This window comes from Elephantulus edwardii, unplaced genomic scaffold (assembly GCF_000299155.1).
Source record: "Elephantulus edwardii isolate Elephantulus edwardi_28Jun2011 unplaced genomic scaffold, EleEdw1.0 scaffold00099, whole genome shotgun sequence".
NCBI classification, from domain to species: domain Eukaryota; kingdom Metazoa; phylum Chordata; class Mammalia; order Macroscelidea; family Macroscelididae; genus Elephantulus; species Elephantulus edwardii.
This window is the reverse complement of record NW_006399849.1, coordinates 7677971-7699074: the sequence shown is the minus strand read 5'-3', so window position 1 is coordinate 7699074 and position 21104 is coordinate 7677971. Positions and strand designations below refer to the sequence as shown.

The following is a 21104-nucleotide window of genomic DNA, read 5'->3' as shown; positions in this document are numbered from 1 at the left end:
CATCTCCAGCGCGGCTACAGTACACAGGTCAGTACTGGCAGCTGAAAGAAGTTCTCCACTCCATTCCAATCAATTACAGGGACCAAAATAAACATTAAGTAAAAGGAGTTTGTTAAGAGTATTAAAAAAAATAATCCAATTTTTGTCCCTTGGATGATTCAATTCCAATAGGAGGCCCAATACTGGAAAAGGGACAACTTTTACATTTAAAAAAATTCCTCTAATCATGTCACTATCTCTTCCTGAGAATTCAAGGTATTCCAGAATAGAAATGAGTTTCAAGAGACCCTTGAGGTACTTTAAAGCCTTAAAGAATTCCAGTAATAAATTATCTTTTGCTCTTCAAGAGCTTATGGAGAAGCTTTTTGACTTTTCATCTTCACAAAATTTCCAAGAGGGAGCTGTGCATGTTCAATTCCATAGTTGGGTGCTTGTTTATATGTGAGTCCCTTGTGATGATTGTGATCTACTAATCCTCTGATCACATAGGCCTTTGATTCATCTAATTCTTCAATATGTTGGGTGGATCTGATGTAAGAAAAATCAAGTCGTCTTTCTTTATGAGATCACTGGAGTGTTCTGGCTTGATGTGGATATCCTTCCAGTTGATCCATCCTTTGTCATTTTCGTTCATGTTTTTTTTCAGCTGGCTTCCATGACTTGTCAAACAAAACTGTACAGAATGTAAAGTACGTCAGTTTTTTGCATAACACCGTTGAATCTACTTATAAAGTTTCTTAATGTCCTTTAATACCATCAAATCAAAGCTGCAGTCAATCACAAGGCTTAGTGTGCTGTGAACAACATCTCTTCGAATATGATTTATGTCATTTCCATTAGAGTTTGATGCCAGTTGATTTTGCCTCTCTAATTCTTTTCTCTTACGCTTTTATTTTCACATTTGTTTGTGACGTTCTCTTTGTTCTTCCCATTGTATTTGTTTTATTAGTTTCTTCATTAGTTGCTTAGATATGGGTTCACATGCTTTACTTGATTCGGGCTTCCGGCTCTCTATTTTCATCTAAGATTTTCTTTCTTTCAACATTAGAAATCTCGATAAAGGCTGGTAGCATTTCAGATGACATCATGTGATGTTTCCGAAAGACTGAAAACTACCTTAGAATTTAGTGATGAATGTGAAAATATACATTTAGAAAGCTTTGGGGAGTTATGGTTGTACAGCTCACGATTCCTCCTCCAGAAACTTCAACTCCCAGAGTCAGTGTGATAGCTTCACCTTTGAAGCTGTGGCGATGGCAATCGCTGCAATTTTTTTTTTAAGTCTTTTCAGCTCTCAGTCATTTCTAACAGTTCTTGCAGAAGGTCATCTTCATCTTTCTCACGATCCTGGTCAATCTCAGCTTCTAATTGGAGTCCTGAAATCTCCGCTATTAGATTCTCAAAGTCATCCTCCTCAGGGAGCAGGGGCTTTCCAGTAGGAGTAGAGCTGAGTTGGCGAGTTTCCACAGCCGCTTGGCATGAGGGTGGGCCAGATTCTTGTGGTGGTGAGGGATCTAAAGCGGACTGAGACGGAGACAGCACAAGACTATAAAGAGCAGGGGGAGAAGATCAGGAAAATTCCCTTTATCAAAGGATGGCTGAAGTCACCTGATCTAACATAAATTTAAAAACTACCAAAGAATTATTTCAGAGCTTTTTACTGATTTGCAACAAAATATGTTCATCAGTTTAAGCACAATTCAGTTAAGGACTGAAGAAATCTTTTCAATAATACTGGTAAAATTTTAACAATGTCATGAAGACAGAATTTCATGGGTTTTGGCCATTAATTTGAAATTTAAAAAATATATTTCTGTGCTAACCATAAATGTTTAAAGTGACCTACAAGTGTTTTCCTCCAATGTTAGTTAAGGAGCTGCGTCTGGTAGCCTCATCCTTAGAGAGCTCTGAAATGCTATTCTAAAGGTGGCGTCTTTCCGGCTGTTCGAATCCACCAGGTGCTCTTCAGGAGAAAGATGGGCAATCTTCCTCCCAGGGGCTCTATATACAGCATCCCAATAACCTGCAGGAGGGTCATTTTAGCATCACCTCCAACTTGGAGGCAATGAGGAGATTAACTCAATGGAAGTGAGGAGTGGCTCAAAACCTTTGAGAGATTCTTAAGGACACTTTTTGCCCCACATCCTACTTCAGTCATTTAGCACATTCTTTCTGCCAAACTGGATAATGATGCATTTTTAAAGACCCTTTTGTCAAAACAACTCTGTAGCATTACCTCAATTGCTCTGTCTCAGGCACAGTGACTGGGGTGTCCTCTAGATTTTTCTCAGAATAGAAGGGAACAACAGCCTAGAAAAGTAGAAATAAGGGGAAGCTAGTGAGTGAGTCAGGATTGTATTTCAGCATATTCATTTTCTTTAAGTCTAGGAGCTCAAGAATCAGTAAGCCAAAGGTTGCCTGTACCAAATGCAAAATATCTTGCCACCCCAAAACTAGTTAAACACACTCTCAGTTCTACCACTCTACAAATGTCTAATTGAAAATGCAAAACACAATAGCGATCTAAACAACTAAAATGTTTAGGAAATAGAAATACTGCTATGAAGAGCTAAAGTAGTGCAATCTAGATACCCTGCCTCCCCCAGCCCCTAAAGGATAACCAGGCAGGTTCGAGTCAATCACTTACCTCAGGTTTTCTCTTGGGCGGGATCTCCTGCAGGATGCTGCTGCAACTGAGCGACTTCACAGCTGCAATGCCCACAGGGTAGACCTCTACTGCCTTGCGTTTGAGGGCCAACTTGGGGAATGAAACAATTTGAACCACAGAAGACTTCACATTCGCTTTGGGTTCAGCTACAAAGGACAAAAAAAATTGATTTAAAGCCAAAATAATTTCTTTTCCATGAAGGATGATCCGGAATCAACCACCCAAAACGTCTCCACTCTTCTCTATCCTCTGGCGTTTTACCTCTTTAAAACCAGAGAGAAGATGCAGCATGGAAATTCACAGAACACCAATTTTAAGTGCTCAGAAAGGTATCTCAAAAAAACAGATGAAAACCAAAAGACTCAAAACCAAAACCAAACGCATACACACAAACCTATCAGAAATACTACTCTCAACTTGTCTGACTTGTATATGTTCTTAAGTGCTGTCGAGGGAAACAATTCTAACCCCTGGCAACTCTATGTGAAAAGGGAGAATGTTCCACAGTTTTCTGGATGATATTCTCTCCACTACACTGCCTGGTCTTTCCAGGATGGGTCAGGCCCAGGAATGGGCTGTTAGCCAAGTGCTTAACCCTCTATGCTGGCAGGCTCCTCTACCCAGTATATTAGGTAAATTAAATTCAACCCAACAGTCCCTAGGAAGGAGTTAGTTAACCTTTGTAGCCCTGAAACCCTAAAGCCAGGAAACACTGTAGTAAAACTCACCTTTATGCCTTTTTCCCAAAGGCTGTTCTGCACATTTCACATTTGATATGGAATCTCCAATTGCTGAGGTTTCCACAGCCTCCAACTTCTGGGAAGCCTTTGTGGGACAATGAGTGAAGCTGCACATGCTAGTGACCACTGGTTTCTCTAGCACTTGAGAATTGCAGGAGGCTCCAGCTCCCTGAAGAGGTATCAAAACAGATGTTTCCTTTTGTGAGACTTCCCTCTCCTGCTGTTTCTGAATGTGCTTCTCTGTCAAAGTCTCACACCTGCTGACTTGAGTTTTAGAAGTGCCAATTTCCACAGTCTTGACAGAAACCTGTGGATAAACATCGATGGCAGTGTTAACATTTAGCACCTTAATCTACACAGGAAACATTATTGTTAGATACTCAGTTAACATGCAAGTGAATTGCATGGTGAGTAATATTAAGTGTTTAGTAGAAGTGTGCTGCAGGTTAACATAACAAACTTAACTCTAGGATTGGACTGCACTGGGTGACTCTGAGGGAACTCGATGGTGATAGCTCTCTAGAGTTTTGAATCCACTCGTAGTTCCACTGCCTCCTGCAATGTGTAATGTAGTCGTGGAACCAGGATAGGTAGTTAGTGATGAGTTGGTTCCGACCTGACAACAACACATTTCAGATGGAGTGCTGGTGACACAGCCTGTAGGAAGTTATACTGCTCTCACAAAGATGGTGCCTCTCTGGGGCTCTGAATCTACCAATGGTTCCATGGAGGGAAGATTGCCAGTCTCCTCCCATTTCATTAACAGCCTGGGATTTCAATGGAGATTTACTTAGGAGTTGGTTCCCACTCAACAACACCACGCTTGAGGCTTTGGAGGGAAGAAAAATGGATAATCATTCTCCTCTGAAGTAATTTTTATTTTTTTATCTTTTTTATTTTTTTTTTATTAAATATTTAAAGAGCAAGGCTCAGATCACACATCACTCAGGCGACACCAGTCCTAGGACACGCTGCATGGGTGAGAGGTCTGCTTGTTAGACTGAAAACCGTGGGGTCCCATGGCCACTGAAATGAGACACCCCCAAACCAGTCTTCTTTCTCTTGCTCACTGAGGGGAGGTCGGGACCACATGGGAATTTACAACATTTGAAAAAGCCATTGGAGGGTAAGCTTGGAGTTGGTTTTGACTTGACAGTAATGAGTGAGAATATATATATATATATATATATATATATATATATATATATTTTTTTTTTTTTTTAAACCTCTGTCCCTTGCTTGCCTCAGGGCAAAAAGCCTCCACACACTGATCTGAAATAACTCACCTCTGTAGCCTCTGTTCTCACCAGAGCATCGTCCCAACGTGCAACTTCACCTCCTTCCTGACATTTCTTCTCTTCTTTTGTACCTGTATTCAAAATAAACACATCACTTATTGTTTCATGCATCTTGCAGATGGTTCAAGTCAAACAAAATCTTTTTAGTGATAAGACAAAAAAAATAGACAATTCTGGTAAAATTCTTTGTTGTTGTTGTTGTTATGTGCCGTTGAGTCGTTTGTGACTCATAGCGACCCTATGTACAACAGCCCTAAACCGTGCTCTATCCTGCGCCAACCGCACCGCCTCTGACACACCCATCCTGATTACCTCAGTCTCTGAATCAATCCACCTCATAGGGTGTCTTCCCCTCCTGCGCTGTCCCTCTACTCTACCCAGCATGATGTCCCTCTCTAAAGACCTGTCTCTCCTTACAACATGTCCAAAGTATGTCAGGTCTTCAAATATATCTTGGAAAGCAAAGATATATATGATGATGCAGTCAGCACACTGCTTATCTTTGAGGAGTCCAGTCCTTTTCAAAGTCACCAGGACAACCACCTCTCCTGACATGGACTCCTATGAGTGTCCTGGGGAGCACTGACCACTGGAATGCTGTAAATGGGGTAGGGGTGGGGGTCCTAGAGACCAGCTGGTTTATCTGTTCTTTTGGAGATGAACAGTAGCCTCTTCGCCCCTGCTGTGCCCTCTGGCTGCAGCTGGGAGTTGGCTGTGCCCTCTGGCTGTGGCTGGGAGTTGGCGCTGCCCGTGGAGATCTGCTGCACCCGCAGGGCCTTCTCCAGCTTAATTTCCTCCAGCGTTTTAACATGCACCTCTTGCAGTGACTTTGTTTTCCTTGCAGGCTTTCCTGACAGTCCTTTGCTGGCAACATGTGGCAAAACCACTGGCTTTTTCATTTCAGCATCAGTCTTTAACTCGATCCAAGTCATAGACTTTTTTACCTTTTTGCCTCTCTGCTTCCTGCTGCCGATGTTTCTTCTCAGCCAGCACCTCAGAGTAGGTTTTGATTCGGTTCTTGGAGAGACTTCTTGCTGCAGATGATGCAGAATCAGCAGTTTTTGAAGGCCTGTCTTTCTTGGGTTTAACTTGTAGTTCGCCACGCTTTTGATTGTCTCTTTCAAGAAGAATTTCTTCTAGTGTCTTCACATGAATCTCACCAACCGTAGTAACTTTCTCTGTATTCAGAGGAAAGAAAAGATGTCATTGATTATCCAGTGCACAGGCATCATTTAAGAAATGGTAATTGCCAGAATTCTATGTCACTATACTACGAATAGAGAAAAAGGGAAAAAAAAACCCAAACAAACAAACAAACACAGTTTTAGACTATATTAGTTACAGTCTTAATTTTAGATCACTCTGGGTTTTCAAGTAGTTTGACTCTCCAAGAAAACTCTTAGAAGGAAATATTGTCCAAGTTTATTTCTATTCAAGGACATGTGAAATCCATGCACTATTTTTACTATGTAAAATAGCAATTATTATTAATTCTTCCATTTACTCAAAAATATACCTGTATGTTGGACATTACGCTAGTAATCCAAACTACGTCTTAGACAGAAATGCAAACAAAACAAACAAGCAGTGAAGGTGTGCGAACAGCTGCATAAATAAAGCAGGAAAACCCTATAGACACAGACCACAGACAGTATGTGTGTGCAACAGGCTAAGGCAGTCTTCAGAGGCAGTGAAATGTAAGTAATCTTTAAATGATGAAAATGAAGTAAAATGAGACAAAAGGTCCAGGGACCAAGACTGATACTCTGTGAGACCTACAAAACAGGTAATTTTAATATACAATGCACACAATCCTAGCACAAGCAGGATGTAAAGAAAACAAAATTACCTGCACAAATAAAACTAATATTTATAATTGTTTTATGTATTCAGGGGATTTCCAAAACAAGTATCTCTACAAAACTGGAATCATCTCATGCACCTGCATATTGCTTTCCTAGTTTTCACAATAGGGAGCTCTGGGAGGCCGAGTGGCAAACAACTGCACTACAATACCAAAGACGTGCAGTCTGACTTGCCAACTGCTCAGGCGTAGAAGAATGAGCAATTTCCTCCTATGAGATTTACTGCCTTCTGAAGACCCTCTGGAGGGAAAAAAGATCAGGAGCTGGTCTCTGGATTTAGTGACCTGCTGCCTCCTCACTTGGGTCAGCAGATGTACCCGACCGCTCCTTCAGAGTTAGATATGTGAACTGTAAAAATGAACAATTAAAAACCCTGAAGTTGAACAGAGATATATTTTACAGATCAACTACCTTTTTTAAAGTGCACATTTTACTTTATAAACTAATACAAATAGTTTTAAAAGAAAATTACTCTTATAATCTTAAATTTGTTTTCTCCCTAGAACAGATTTATGTACATCGTGATTTTCGTACAAAACCATGGAAAGCCAAAACATAGAAATATTCACCTTTCTTCAGATCTGAAAAGCAAAAACCTACTGGATTCTGGGAAATAATTTTGTTACTGCTCAACTTCCTAATGTCCTATTGTCATCAAAAGGTTTTTACTCATAAGCCTATATTTAATATATGTTCTTTAGCTGAGAACCTTCAATGTGACTGACAGGCAAGGGGAAAAGGAGATTTGGAGGAAGGGAATTCCACTGCAAAGAAAACAGTAGCTTCTGGCTTATTCAAGACCATGAAAACTCTAAAAGAAATGCATTATTATGGTCTTGAGAAAGAGTAGGAAGAGATATCATTTATCTTCAAGAAGGTGACTGTTCCAAAATGTGAATGTGAGCCTCTGATCTCTATGTATAACCTTCCAGTGGTTTCTAGAACTCTAAAGTCTCTCTAACATGGCTGAAAAGGCTTCACATGATCTGGCCCTTGTTCCCTCGCCAGCCACCATCTCTTTATCCTAATCCTACACTTCATCCTGAAACACGTGATACTTTCTTAGATCTGTGCTTCTACATGTGACTGTCTCTGCCTGGAATACAGTGCTGACCCTTTACCTTCACTGACTCATGCTTCAGGTCTAAGCGTAAACATCACTTCCTCTGGGAATCAAACACCCGATAGATGACAAGACTAGGTGTTCTTCCTGTATGCTCCCATCTTTCACATACTGCTTTCATCGCAGAATTTTTCACAATATTTCTAAGTATTTCTATCTCCTGTTCACAAGGAGCTCTGGTTGCACACCTAACCCAAAGATCATGTAGTTCAAATTGACTCGTGGCTCTAAGGCTAAAGATGGGCAATCTCTTCACATGCAATTTACAGCCTCAGAAATGCAACGGAGGTTTAGCTATGAGTCAGTTTCAACTCAACAACAATGAATTTTTTTTTTAATTTTTGTACGTGTATCACAAGTTTCTTAGAAGTGTCATGATATTTATTATGATCAATGGTTTATACTTAAAATCTAATGGAATAAATACCTTATGTTTGCTGAACTAATAATAATAACTGATCTAAAGACTGGAAACTTTGGTTTTTAAAATGGACAAATGTAGTGAAGTGTACAGACACACAGTGTACATACCTTTTTTTTGTTTCTTGCCAAAGCTGATTTCTGGTGCATCAACCTTCTTGACTAGTCTCTGTGCAAGTCTGTGCTTTAACAGAGGATCATGGTCACCACCTACAAATTGGAAAAAAGTAAATTTTAAGAGCTTAATGAAATACAACTAAAAGTACAATACAGAATGATTCTACAAATTTTCTATACTTTTATGATGAATCTGTTCACCGGTTTCCTTAGAATCAACTTCACAAAAGGAATGAAAAAAATAGCAAGAAGAGATAAGAAAAAGTATGCAAAGGTTTGAATGTACCACCAACCATTTATCAAATGCTAACTAACATTAGGAATAAACGATTCTAAACCCTGGTTAAAGTTGAAATTCAGAATTAGCCATCTGCTAAATTCTAAGAAAATCCACATCAAATATATTTTCAATGATCAGAAAAACAGCAAGAGAAGTATAAAATTGTAATTCTTTCTGTAAGTTGAAGACATTGAAAATTTGTAATCTTTCTTCAATTCCAGGTCAGAAATATAAAATTCTGGAAATTTGATCTTATTCATAAAACCACACAGTGATAAATACCATCAAGATATGAATTCTGGATTCATGGCTTAGGATAAAATCCTATGTAATGTTGCACATTTTAAACATTTTTTTAAAATATATAAATTGTAACCAATTGCTTCAGATTTATTTATTTGTTAGGTCCAATTCAAATGGTGGAAACCCCCAAAATTTAAATTTTTTTTCCTAATTTGAAAAAAAAAGTTGCCTCATGAAATTTACATATATGCTAACATTAAAACACATTTTAAAATTTTTAATTAACGTCTTTTTATCAGATAGAGCCACGAATCTCATTTTCTGAGCCTCAGCTTGGTTTGTTCTCTAAATAACCAGCTCAGAGAATAAAGCTCTGCTTTTAAAATCTAGAAACGGGAAAAGACTAAGGAGGCTGCTTGTAATAGAGATAGAAGTTGTGTCTAAAGAGTGCTTTTCCCAAGTTCTCTTTGAAAACAAGAGAACCACTGAGAGAGCCCTGTTGGTACAGTGAGTGATGCACTGTGCTAACCGAAACAATGGCAGTTTGAATCCTCCAGTCACTCCACAGGGTGAAGGTTGGCTGACTCTTCCCATTAAGATTTACAATTTCAGAGACCCGATGGAGGGCTGCTCTGATTCAGAACCAACTGGAACTCTTTGGTTTGGTTATATAATCAATAATATATTAATTTAAATAAACCCATGGGGAAGTTACTGAAACTTCTTAGAGTCTCAGCTCAGTGCAGAAAATATTTACTGACCATTAAGTGCCAAGTATTGTGCTTCATTTTCTCATGGTTAAAGATGAACCAAAAGCATCTGACAAACAGTCTATGCCACCAGAGGTAACTTCAGACAAGGATACCTGATTGTGCTTCCCAGGGGCCTTATTTCATTTCTCTTGTTCACTGTCATTGAGTCATATCAACACATATGTGAACCTCTAGCAGTTTCCCAAGGCTGTACATTACGTGAGAGGAGACTGCCCATCTGTCTCCCAAGAAGACACTGGTAGTTTCAAACTGTCTGCCTTTGGATCAGAAGCACAGTTCTATATACATGAGGGCACTGGAGCTCCCATTTACCAGCACAGTTTAACCGATGTCTTTTTATAATATTTACTTGTAAAGGCATTTGCTCTCTGCATCTTTTGTTTGCCTGAAAACTTCAGTTAAAGCTCTGAAGTAAGATTTAAAAAATAATCCAATTGAAAAGGAAGCACTAGCTCTAGTATAAAAGGTTCAGGGATCATATGGTAAAATACGTCCATATTGTAAAATCCATTGCCATCAAATTCATTAGTGTAGCTCTCCATTGGTTTCTGAGGATGAAGATTTTAATGGAGGGTCTACTTGGCTTGAACTGCTCACCTTTCAGTTAGTAGCCTAAGAATTAATTTACTACACCACAAAAAAAAAACCCTTTAATATAAAACCCTTTAATATAAAATAATAGTACTAATACATTGAGGAACACAAATTACATTTTAATTGGATGCTTTTTTGCTCTAAACAATATTAGACATTTCAATTGTCCAAAGAAACAGAAGTACTGAAACTCAAACCCAAATTCACTTGTCATCGATTTGATTCTGACTCAGAGATCCTGTAGAAAAAAAGATTCCCATAGTTTCCAATACTGGAAATGATTACAGAAGCAGACTGCCAAATCTTCCTTCTCTCAATTGACTAGTGAGCTTACACCACTCACCGTTTTGCTTAGCACATGAATCCCTCACCCAAGCAAAGAACAAGGGGCCAGGATGACAGGGTAGTGCTGATGGGTGGACTAGCAAACCACTGCTTACTTACCGTGGGTTTGAGTGAAGAGACTTGGAAAAAGGAATATCGCTCATGAGTGAGAATCAAATCCAGGGCAATGGGTTTGATTATGATTTTATCATGTTCATATATAAACAAGGAGAAAGCAAGCATTAGGCACAAACTTTATCTTACCTCCTGAAAATTTTTGTTCCCCCAGTTTCTCAGGAAGCTTCAATTTAACCACTGGGTGTTCTTCTCCTAAAAAAGATAAAAATAGGTTGTTGGTTTTGTTGCCTTTTTTGGAGCCAATTTTTCTGTATTCAGTAAAAAGGAAGGGTGGCAAAATATGTTGAGGTATTAACACACCAGACACTCTACTGAAAATCAGATCTCAGTCATAGGGAAATAAGATTACCTTTCATATTTGATGCATGGGGAGAACAGCAGCACCCTCCCCCTCACCAACCCACCCCATCTATTTCTTTATCTCTAGTAATAATTTTAAAAATCACGTGCCAAATTTAGAAGAAGCAGTGGGATACCCCTGAAGAACAGCAGACAGGAATAAGAGGAAAGCACGTGTTCTATGAAGGTGGTATGAAACCCAGTTTACACTGTAGCTTATGCACTCTCATGTGTTAAATGACATTCTACTCTACCCCTATGCTAGTTCCACTTTGTCATTTCCCTTTATCATATGTCTGAGCAAGAAGTAACCTCTTTCCTGTTTCTTTGTTACAATGGTGCAAATATGGTAAAGTATCAACACACAAATATACTACAAACTCTTGTTCATAATTCTTACTAAGTTTAAAATATTGAGAACTTCTCTAGTTTTCTGTAACTTACAACATTATTAGTTCTTTACTCATAATAAGCAGTCAATACAGGTGCTGAATAGATGAACACTAATTGTAACTATTAACTATACATGGATGCCTGAGAATGAATTCCAAGTAAGTCTGCCAACTTGTCATCCTAATATCAAATCAATATATTAAAGTTGGCCTGAAAATCCATCAAAGGCATTTGTTGTTCGGTGCCATCGAGCACGACCCTATGACCATCTTCACACTTCCTGACACACTAGAGCTCATTGCAGCAGTCACTGTGTCAATCCATCCAGTCAAGGGTCTTCTTCTTCCCTTTGCCAGCTTTCTACCCTTCTGAGCATCATGTCCCTCTCCAAGGAATAGCCACTCAAAGGTAGAAACTCTCAAAAACTGCTCTCCCAGTTATCTAATACTGGCTTAACAGCACTCAACTCTACCCATGACTCACTTTGTCTGGAGGACAGTGTCCTCGCCACAGTCTGGATGTTCTCTTTTTCTGGATCAGGAACAGGTTGGGATTGCAGTAAAAGGCTGGAAAGTCCCGAAGTACCTGCTGAGTAAAGAAAGAACAAGTGGTTTATAGACACGAACAAAGCTATTACAAGTCCATCTGACCAGTCTAGTCACACAGACTCTTTAATGACTATAAACTTGTAAATTAGTGATGGGTGGGAAGATAATTCCTATTTCTTATCTATCTGGGACACAAGATACAAATGTAAGGCACAAACTGCATGCATCCAGATGATTTCTAAGTAAATACGAGAAAGTACGTGAAGGAGGAAAACAAAAAATGAAGGGGGACTGAGAGGGTGGGCATCATGACCTTAATTAAATGCCAAAGGTAATTCAAGTAGCTTAGAGAAATTTAAGGGTGCTGTAAGATTTAGGAGAGGGCTAGACACCAAGAGCTCCACTGACATTGCTCTAAATAAACCCCAGGTTTCCAGGTGGAAGCAACTCGTAATCCATCAAGCACTTCAGGAGCTGCTTGGAGAATAGGTGTCTTGGTTTCATTACCTTCCTCAGAAAACGCATCTAAATATCAACACTTAAGGCAAATTTACAAAAAAAAAAAAAAAAAAAGCCTAGTGCTTTAATCGTAATTAGTTTCAGCTCACTTAGAGATGTACATCATGATTTTCAGGGGCAACACTGATTACTACTGGTGGATGTGTGGGGCTAGGAACATTTTCTGAACTTTCTACTTTCATAACACTCTCAGCAAGGGGGAGGGATTAGATTGGACAATTTGTTCTGTTGAAATGTTAGCCATCTAGCCTTTGCTTCCATGTCTGGTGTCTCTGGCATGATGGGCAACACAGCTAAACATACAAAATCATCAGTGAATTAAAAAGAGGTGAGATAATATACTAAAAATTCTAACCATCTATATAAGGGCGCTCTGGTGTATTGCAATTTCCAAGGCATGCTGTTGGAGGCCACCAGCCAGTCCAAGGGAGTTAGCTGGGAAATCTCCTCCTATGTGATTAGCTGTCTCTGAAATCCCATTGGAGGGTGAACTATGGGATGAGAGTACACAACCAGCACCATCTCTGTCAGTGTGGTGTGTACTCCTTATGAATATTTGCATCTTTTTACATTCATTTTCCCAATTAAATTTTAAATTCTCAGAGGAAAAAAAATGTGCCCTTAGCAAATATCTCTTCACTTAACATAAACACATTCACATCAGGCACACACACACTGCTGATAAAAAGAGGAAGAGGCTAGGTGCACCTCAAACATCTGTTACCACTGAGCTAAAACTACAGGAGAGCGAGAATGGCTCCATGGAGTCCTAAGACTTAACTGACACATCTTTCTCCCAAGGAGTGGAGGGTAGATTCAAACTGCTGACTTTCTGGTTAGCAGACAAGACAGTCAGCCAGTGCAACATCAATAGAAACATGCTAGACATTTAAATTTTGGAATTACAGAATTTTTGCTCAGTTTAGTAGCTTTAGGATTGTAGTTAATATTCAGCTGAACTAGAAAGAACCAACAGCCTTTTAACTAGCTTTAAATAGGTGAAAAGGAATAACCATCAAATGTAAACGTATACAATTTGACTCTAAATGGCTGATAATTACGTTAGGAAATTGTGTGTAAACTGATTCTGAAAGCAACATAGAGCTTATATGTAGCTCAATGCTCCATGATCAGTCTATTTCTTCCCTTTTACCTGATCAGCATTTATTTGCAACTGTTGTTGTTAAGTGCAGTTGAATTGTAGACCACACATAGCTACCCTATGAATGAAAGTCTTGAACACAAAACTCTGATCTTTTCTCCAAGGTCACAGAGTTTCAGGAGGCAAGCTTTTCTGGAAGTGGACGCCACTCAAGTACTAGGTTTTTTGTAATGATTATAACCTAGAGCTTGTTGGCAAACATTTTCTGTAAATAGCTTTAGAGTTAGCATTTTAGGCTTTGCAAATCATATATGACCTATTTCTCAACTACTTAACTCTGCAATTGTAGCAAAGAATTTGCCAAAGAAAATGTTTAAATGAGTGTGACATTTCAATAAAGAAGTATATTCCAAAACAGAAGGATGCATTTGTCATCTCTTGGTCTGAAGGAGTACATTTCTTCTAAAAACTTCTATAGGCCTTCTATAGAAAGGTGAAATTATCAATCTCAACTGGGATTGGGAGAAAGATTTTTGATGTAGTTTGACTATTGGCAACAAAGTTCTAATTGTCTGCCACATACTGGATTTAGGACTCTAATTCTGTTTCCTCCTCTGGAAAGCAGAAACAACAGGTTCATGAGTCTGAAAGAAGCCACCAAAGCAGTTTGTACAGTGCACAGAAAAGATGTGTGTTAAACAGTAACTGTTTCTTTAATGACAAATGGATCTCACCTTCACTCACAGGTAAAAATTGGCGGTCAACATAACATCCTCTCTTGCGATGGGAAAAGCGGTTCTGTTTTTGACAGCCCAGTGGCTGATTCTTCCAGTCACAAGGAATCTCACTGTGTTTTTTCTGTAGGAAAGAAAAAGAAATTTTCTTCAAACAACAAATAAAATGAGGCAGAGAGTACATTTGTAATTTTCTTTTCTGGATATTTATACCCTTGCTCCGAGAAAACAACAAAAACAAAACCAAAACACCAAAGATGAAAAAATCTGGAAAGAATTTGGTTTATTTAGGGAGTCTCAAAGTAAGTCTCCACAAAATAGAAAGTATTTCGTGAACTTTTTTGCAATAACTACAAGAAGAAAAACTTTACATTGAGGAAGTCTGGCCAACAATGCCCCAGTCAAGTGAAAATTAGCATTACCAGTAATGGAACAAATAAAATCCTACGCTCACAATGTCATGTAATGAGAAGAACATTGCTCCCATGAGAGTCCTGACAAAAATCACACAACTTGATTTTAGCTATAAGGAAAGAGCAAACCATGCCAAGTTGAGGGACATTCTATCATTTTACAATCTGTAACTGCAAGTTTTAAGGCTAATCAATGGCAAGTATACACTGAGCAATTACTTTGCATTGAACATTTATGGTAACTAAATGTAACACCTAAGTGTGAACTCATTCCAGGTACTATTTATAAAGGACATAACTGAAATAAATAATAAAACATGAATGGGATTTAAAGATTACAGGTGGTAAATATATCAGGGTTAACTTTCTAATGTTAGTAGTTGTATTATGGTTATGAGTATTTCTTTGCATGTAATAGTCATGCCGATATCTAGAATTAATCTGCAATGTCAGTAATTCTTACCTCCAGGGTAAAATAATAAAAAAATAAAGAGGTTTTAAACTGTAGTTGGAACTTTTATCTGAGATTTTTAAAAAGGACAGGTAACCCTCTAAAAAATAGAAAGTATTTTGTTAACATTTTGTGATAACTACAAGAAGAAAACTTTGTAGTGATAAAATGTGGCCAACATCCCCCCAGTGAAGTAAAAGCACCACCGGTAATGGGACAAACAAAATCCTATACCCATAATATCACGTAATGAGAAGAATGTGTATTCCCCAAATATATGTATAGGTATGATTACATAGTTTACCACACTTCCTTGTAAAAACGATTATTCAATTTTCAAGTTCCTTAATTAACTAAATATTAATATTATAATGATAACAAATTTACCTGGACTGTTAAAAAAGTGTAATGACATACATGTTAAAAATGTATTTTTTAATTACTCTTCAATCAATGCAGACTACTTATTATGAGAATGCAAACTCAAACTTACATCAATCTTCACGTGACGGAACCTGCACACCTGCCGAAAGCACCTCCCTTCTTGCCATAAGGTGCAAACAGTTTCATTTCCTAGCGCAGCTTCACAGTGACGGAATGGGCAGCTGTCACCCTGTAAACATAAAAGGAAAGAATAAAGAACTGTGGCCTGAAGATATATCCCAGGTAAAATGTCTGCTCTATTAAATGTTTCCTGGAATCTAGATAAGCACAAATGAGTAAGAAATGATAGTCAAAGGAGTAAGTAATGATAGGCAAAGTACAGTGATAAAATCACAAAAGAAAACTGAGGATGATAAGAACAATATAAGGACAAAACCTGATAACTGCCTGGAATCGATTTTTGACAGCACTTTCATCTGATTTGACAACATGACGGGCAGGAGCTGAGAGATTGAGGGGGAAAAAAACACAGGGGAATAATAACTACTTTTTTCCCCCAGGCACAGCCTTGGTCTTCCTCTCTCCTTTTTTCTTACATTTTAGTGAAGTTTCACAAAAACTCTAGCTATCACTCATTCATGCATTGTCCTCCTTCCCTCAAATCTCTCTGCAATTCTTATCCATTACTGGGTACTCTTTAAATCTTCTCAAAGATTTATACATCCTGATTTCTATAACTCTAGTTTTTTTAATGGTGCATAAATCAGCTGTTTCAGTCACAGGGTCAAATCAATCTCCTTGAGAGTATTCCTCGTTTACACGAACCCTCTACTCAACACCAAGCAGGACCCTTCTAGAGGCTCTGGCCTTTTCTGCTACCAACAACCCATGAGTCAATGTCTCACCACCCGCAATTCTAAGGAGCATTCTGACTACATACCATCTATGACAGATTTGTTTGTTCTTTTGTCCAGCCTTGTTATATTCCATCCAGGTCACTTACTCATTTAACGTAAAGTTAACAAAAATCAAAGTTAGCAATCAAGAGACTGAAGTGCATCCAATTCCACGGGCACTTTGAACACATTAATTATAGAACACTCAATGATATGGCATAGACCTTTTAACTTTTAGAGTACGTGGGAAAATTAGTTGTATGAAAAATGACTTCATAGGATCACTGTACTAAAAACTAGCAATAGATAATAAATTGATATATAACACAAAACATAAAATAGATTTAGAATCTTAAGCTTATCTTATCCTGAAATCGTAGAATAGGGCTGGTTTGGATATATTAATTCTTACTTTGTTACATGTAGAATAGAAAAAAAAATGGCAATCTTCTCGTTGATTAGGCATGTTGACTAGATTCGTAGACGAGAACTGGCTTTCTGAAGACAAGCGACTACTTCTTTAAGGGGAGGACCAGCTCAAGTCTTCTGAAACAGGTTTAATCTTCAAGACGAACACTCAATCACAGAAAATGTCTTTAAAATGTAATCCTGAAATGATAAAATCAACAATTATTAAAACATTACAAGTAAACTCTTGAAATTTTCTCCTCCAAATCACCTTCTTGTTGCTGTTGGTAAGTGCTGTTGAGTACAACTCACATCAAAATTAAGAACGAAAGATGTGAACCATGTTCTTTGTTTTTGCGTCTCCAGGGTTTACAAGGTTTCCAAAGGTCAATTACTTAAGAAGTGGATGCCAATCTTGCTTCCCAGTGTTTCTTAATTGTGGAACTCTAACAAACTGTGTCTACAATGGGTAACCATTATGGCATTTGACACACCAGTGGCTCAGAGTGCAGTATCACAGAAACCTAAAGTTATCCAGTAAAGCAAATTGACAGGAAAGTGCTGAACCACTTAGAGCAGTGTTCTCCCAAAAAACAATAACTCAAACCAAATTTTAAATACAAAGGAAATACAAAAGCCTACCAACCAGGTCTTGGCTGACTTAAGCAAGAGGCTTCTAACAAAATCTAAACAATCAACCAGCTTACACTCAATTGTTAGCAAAATAAAAACCAACCAGTTCACTCCTGACTTTGAATTAAGACAAAACACTACACAGTCCAGAATGCAAGTGCTTACTACAGGGGCCCCAGACTGGAGATGTAGATAGGGCACGACAAATGTTTCAGGGGAAAGGCCTACTGACCAGGTCCCGACAGATTCAAAGAAGAGGCTTCCAGCGAACAGCTGATTGTGAACTGAATCCCAATACCCATGTCCTCACTGATTTATACTAGACGCTGCCAGCCCACAGGTGATTGTTAAATAAATCCCCCAAAATCCAATCAGCTTACACTTGATTATTCACAAAATAAAAAATGACCAAAGAGTTTACATCCCACTTTAAATTAAAACAAAAGAACATACCCTCCAGAATCCAAGTGATTCACTCAGAACCTTCCAAACTGGAGACACACTCAGGACCCTACAGACGTTTAAATACAAAGGTCAGCACACTATGTCCTGACGACTTTAAAGAAGAGGCTCCAAGCCAATAACTGATTGTGAACAGAGGCCTCCAGCCCACAGCTGATTGTTAATAAAGCCAATTAACCAATCAGCTTACCCACAATTGTTAACGAAATAAAAAATGACCAGAGTTGACATCCAACTTTCAATTAAAACAAAGCAACATACCCTCCAGAATCCAACTACTTGGCAAAGAATCCCCAAAGAAGAGATGTAGTCAATCCGAATAGACTTTCAAATACAAAGTCCCACCCACCAGGTCCTGATAGACTGAAACAAACGACTGACTTCCAGCCCACAGTTGATTGTTAACGAAATCCAGTAAAGCAACAACTCACATTCAAGTGTTAACAAAATTTAAAAAAACAACAAAACAGTTTACACTTACATTATTAACACACACAAAAAAATATCCTCCAGAATCCAAGGGCTTAACACAAGAGTCTCCAAGTTATATTCCACTGAGGAAACAACAGACTTTGAAATACAAAAGCTAGCCCTACCAGCTCCAAATAAACAAGTGGTTTTCAGTCCACAGCTGATGGTTAATTAAATCCAATCAACCAACCAGCTTACCCTTAATTGTTAATAAGATAAAAAAATGACCAGAGTTTACGTCTGGCTTTCAATTAAAACAAAACAACATGCCCTCCAAAATTCAAGTGCTTGGTACAGGATCCCACAAAGAAAACACATAGTCAGGGCCCAACAGACTTTTAAATACAAAGGCCCACCACTGCATTACACATTGCAGGAGGCTGTGGAACTACTGGTGGATTCAAACCTCTAGAGAGCTATCACCATCAAGTTCGCTCAGAGTCACCCCATGCAGTCCAATCCTAGAGTTAAGTCTGTTATGTTAACCTGCAGCACACCTCTACTAAACACTTAATATTACTCACCATGCAATTGACTTGGATGTTAACTGAGTATCTACTATTTCCTGTGTAGAATAAGGTGCTAAATGTTAATACTGCCATTGATGTTTATCCACAGGTTTCTGTCAAGACTATGGAAATTGGCACTTCTAAAACTCAAGTCAGCAGGTGTGAGACTTTGACAGAGAAGCACATTCAGAAACAGCAGGAGAGGGAAGTCTCACAAAAGGAAAAATCTGTTTTGATACCTCTTCAGGGAGCTGGAGCCTCCTGCAATTCTCAAGTGCTAGAGAAACCAGTGGTCACTAGCATATGCAGCTTCACTCATTGTCCCACAAAGGCATCCCAGAAGTTGGAGGCTGTGGAAACCTCAGCAATTGGAGATTCCATATCAAATGTGAAATGTGCAGCACAGCCTTTGGGAAAAAGGCATAAAGGTGAGTTTTACTACAGTGTTTCCTGGCTTTAGGGTTTTAGGGCTACAAAGGTTTACTGACTTCTTCTAGGGACTGTTGGGTTGAATTTAATTTACCTAATATACTGGGTAGAGGAGCCTGCCAGCATAGAGGGTTAAGCACTTGGCTAACAGCCCATTCCTGGGTCTGACCCATCCTGGAAAGACCAGGCGGTGTAGTGGAGAGAATATCATCCAGAAAACTGTGGAGCATTCTTCTTTCTCACATGGAGTTGCCTGGAGTTAGAATTGTTTCCCTCGACAGCACTTAAGAACATATACAAGTCAGAGAAGTTGAGAGTAGTATTTCTGATAGGTTTGTGTGTATGTGTTTGGTTTTGGTTTTGGGTTTTTTGGTTTTCATTTTTTATTTTGAGATACCTTTCAGAGCACTTAAAATTGGTGTTCTGTGAATTTCCATGCTGCATCTTCTCTCTGGTTTTAAAAACGTAAAACGCCAGAGGATAGAGAAGAGTGGAGAAGTTTTGGGTGTTTGATTCCGGATCATCCTCCATGGAAAAGAAATTATTTTGGCTATAAATCAAAATTTTTTGTCCTTTGTAGCTGAACTCAAAGCGAATGTGAAGTCTTCTGTGGTTCAAGTTGTTTCATTCCCCAAGTTGGCCCTCAAACGCAAGGCAGTAGAGGCCCACCCTGTGGGCATTGCAGCTGTGAAGTCGCTCAGTTGCAGCAGCATCCTGCAGGAGATCCCACCCAAGAGAAAAGCTGAGGTAAGTGATTGACTCGAACCTGCCTGGTTATCCTTTAGGGGCTGGGGGAGGCAGGGTATCTAGATTGCACTACTTTAGCTCTTCATAGCAGTATTTCTATTTCCTAAACATTTTAGTTGTTTAGATCGCTATTGTGTTTTGCATTTTCAATTAGACATTTGTAGAGTGGTAGAACTGAGAGTGTGTTTAACTAGTTTTGGGGTGGCAAGATATTTTGCATTTGGTACAGGCAACCTTTGGCTTACTGATTCTTGAGCTCCTAGACTTAAAGAAAATGAATATGCTGAAATACAATCCTGACTCACTCACTAGCTTCCCCTTATTTCTACTTTTCTAGGCTGTTGTTCCCTTCTATTCTGAGAAAAATCTAGAGGACACCCCAGTCACTGTGCCTGAGACAGAGCAATTGAGGTAATGCTACAGAGTTGTTTTGACAAAAGGTTCTTTAAAAATGCATCATTATCCAGTTTGGCAGAAAGAATGTGCTAAATGACTGAAGTAGGATGTGGGGCAAAAAGTGTCCTTAAGAATCTCTCAAAGGTTTTGAGCCACTCCTCACTTCCATTGAGTTAATCTCCTCATTGCCTCCAAGTTGGAGGTGATGCTAAAATGACCCTCCTGCAGGTTATTGGGATGCTGTATATAGAGCCCCTGGGAGGAAGATTGCCCATCTTTCTCCTGAAGAGCACCTGGTGGATTCGAACAGCCGGAAAGACGCCACCTTTAGAATAGCATTTCAGAGCTCTCTAAGGATGAGGCTACCAGACGCAGCTCCTTAACTAACATTGGAGGAAAACACTTGTACATCACTTTAAACATTTATGGTTAGCTGCACAGAAATATCTTCTTTAAATTTCAAATTAATGGCCAAAACTCATGAAATTCTGTCTTTGTGACATTGTTAAAATTTTACCAGTATTATTGAAAAGATTTCTTCAGTCCTTAACTGAATTGTGCTTAAACTGATGAACATATTTTGTTGCAAATCAGTAAAAAGCTCTGAAACAATTCTTTGGTAGTTTTAAAATTTATGTTAGATCAGGTGACTTCAGCTATCTTTTGATAAAGGGAATTTTTATGATC

The 21104-nt window shown here is 38.7% G+C and overlaps 2 pseudogenes; both read right to left on the bottom strand.

Moving 5' to 3' along the window:
* Window positions 1-350: 350 nt before the first annotated feature.
* LOC102864332 lies at window positions 351-1085 on the bottom strand (annotated as a pseudogene).
* Window positions 1086-1287: 202 nt separating this feature from the next.
* On the bottom strand, window positions 1288-16834 carry LOC102863926 (annotated as a pseudogene).
* Between the last annotated feature and the right edge of the window lie 4270 nt (window positions 16835-21104).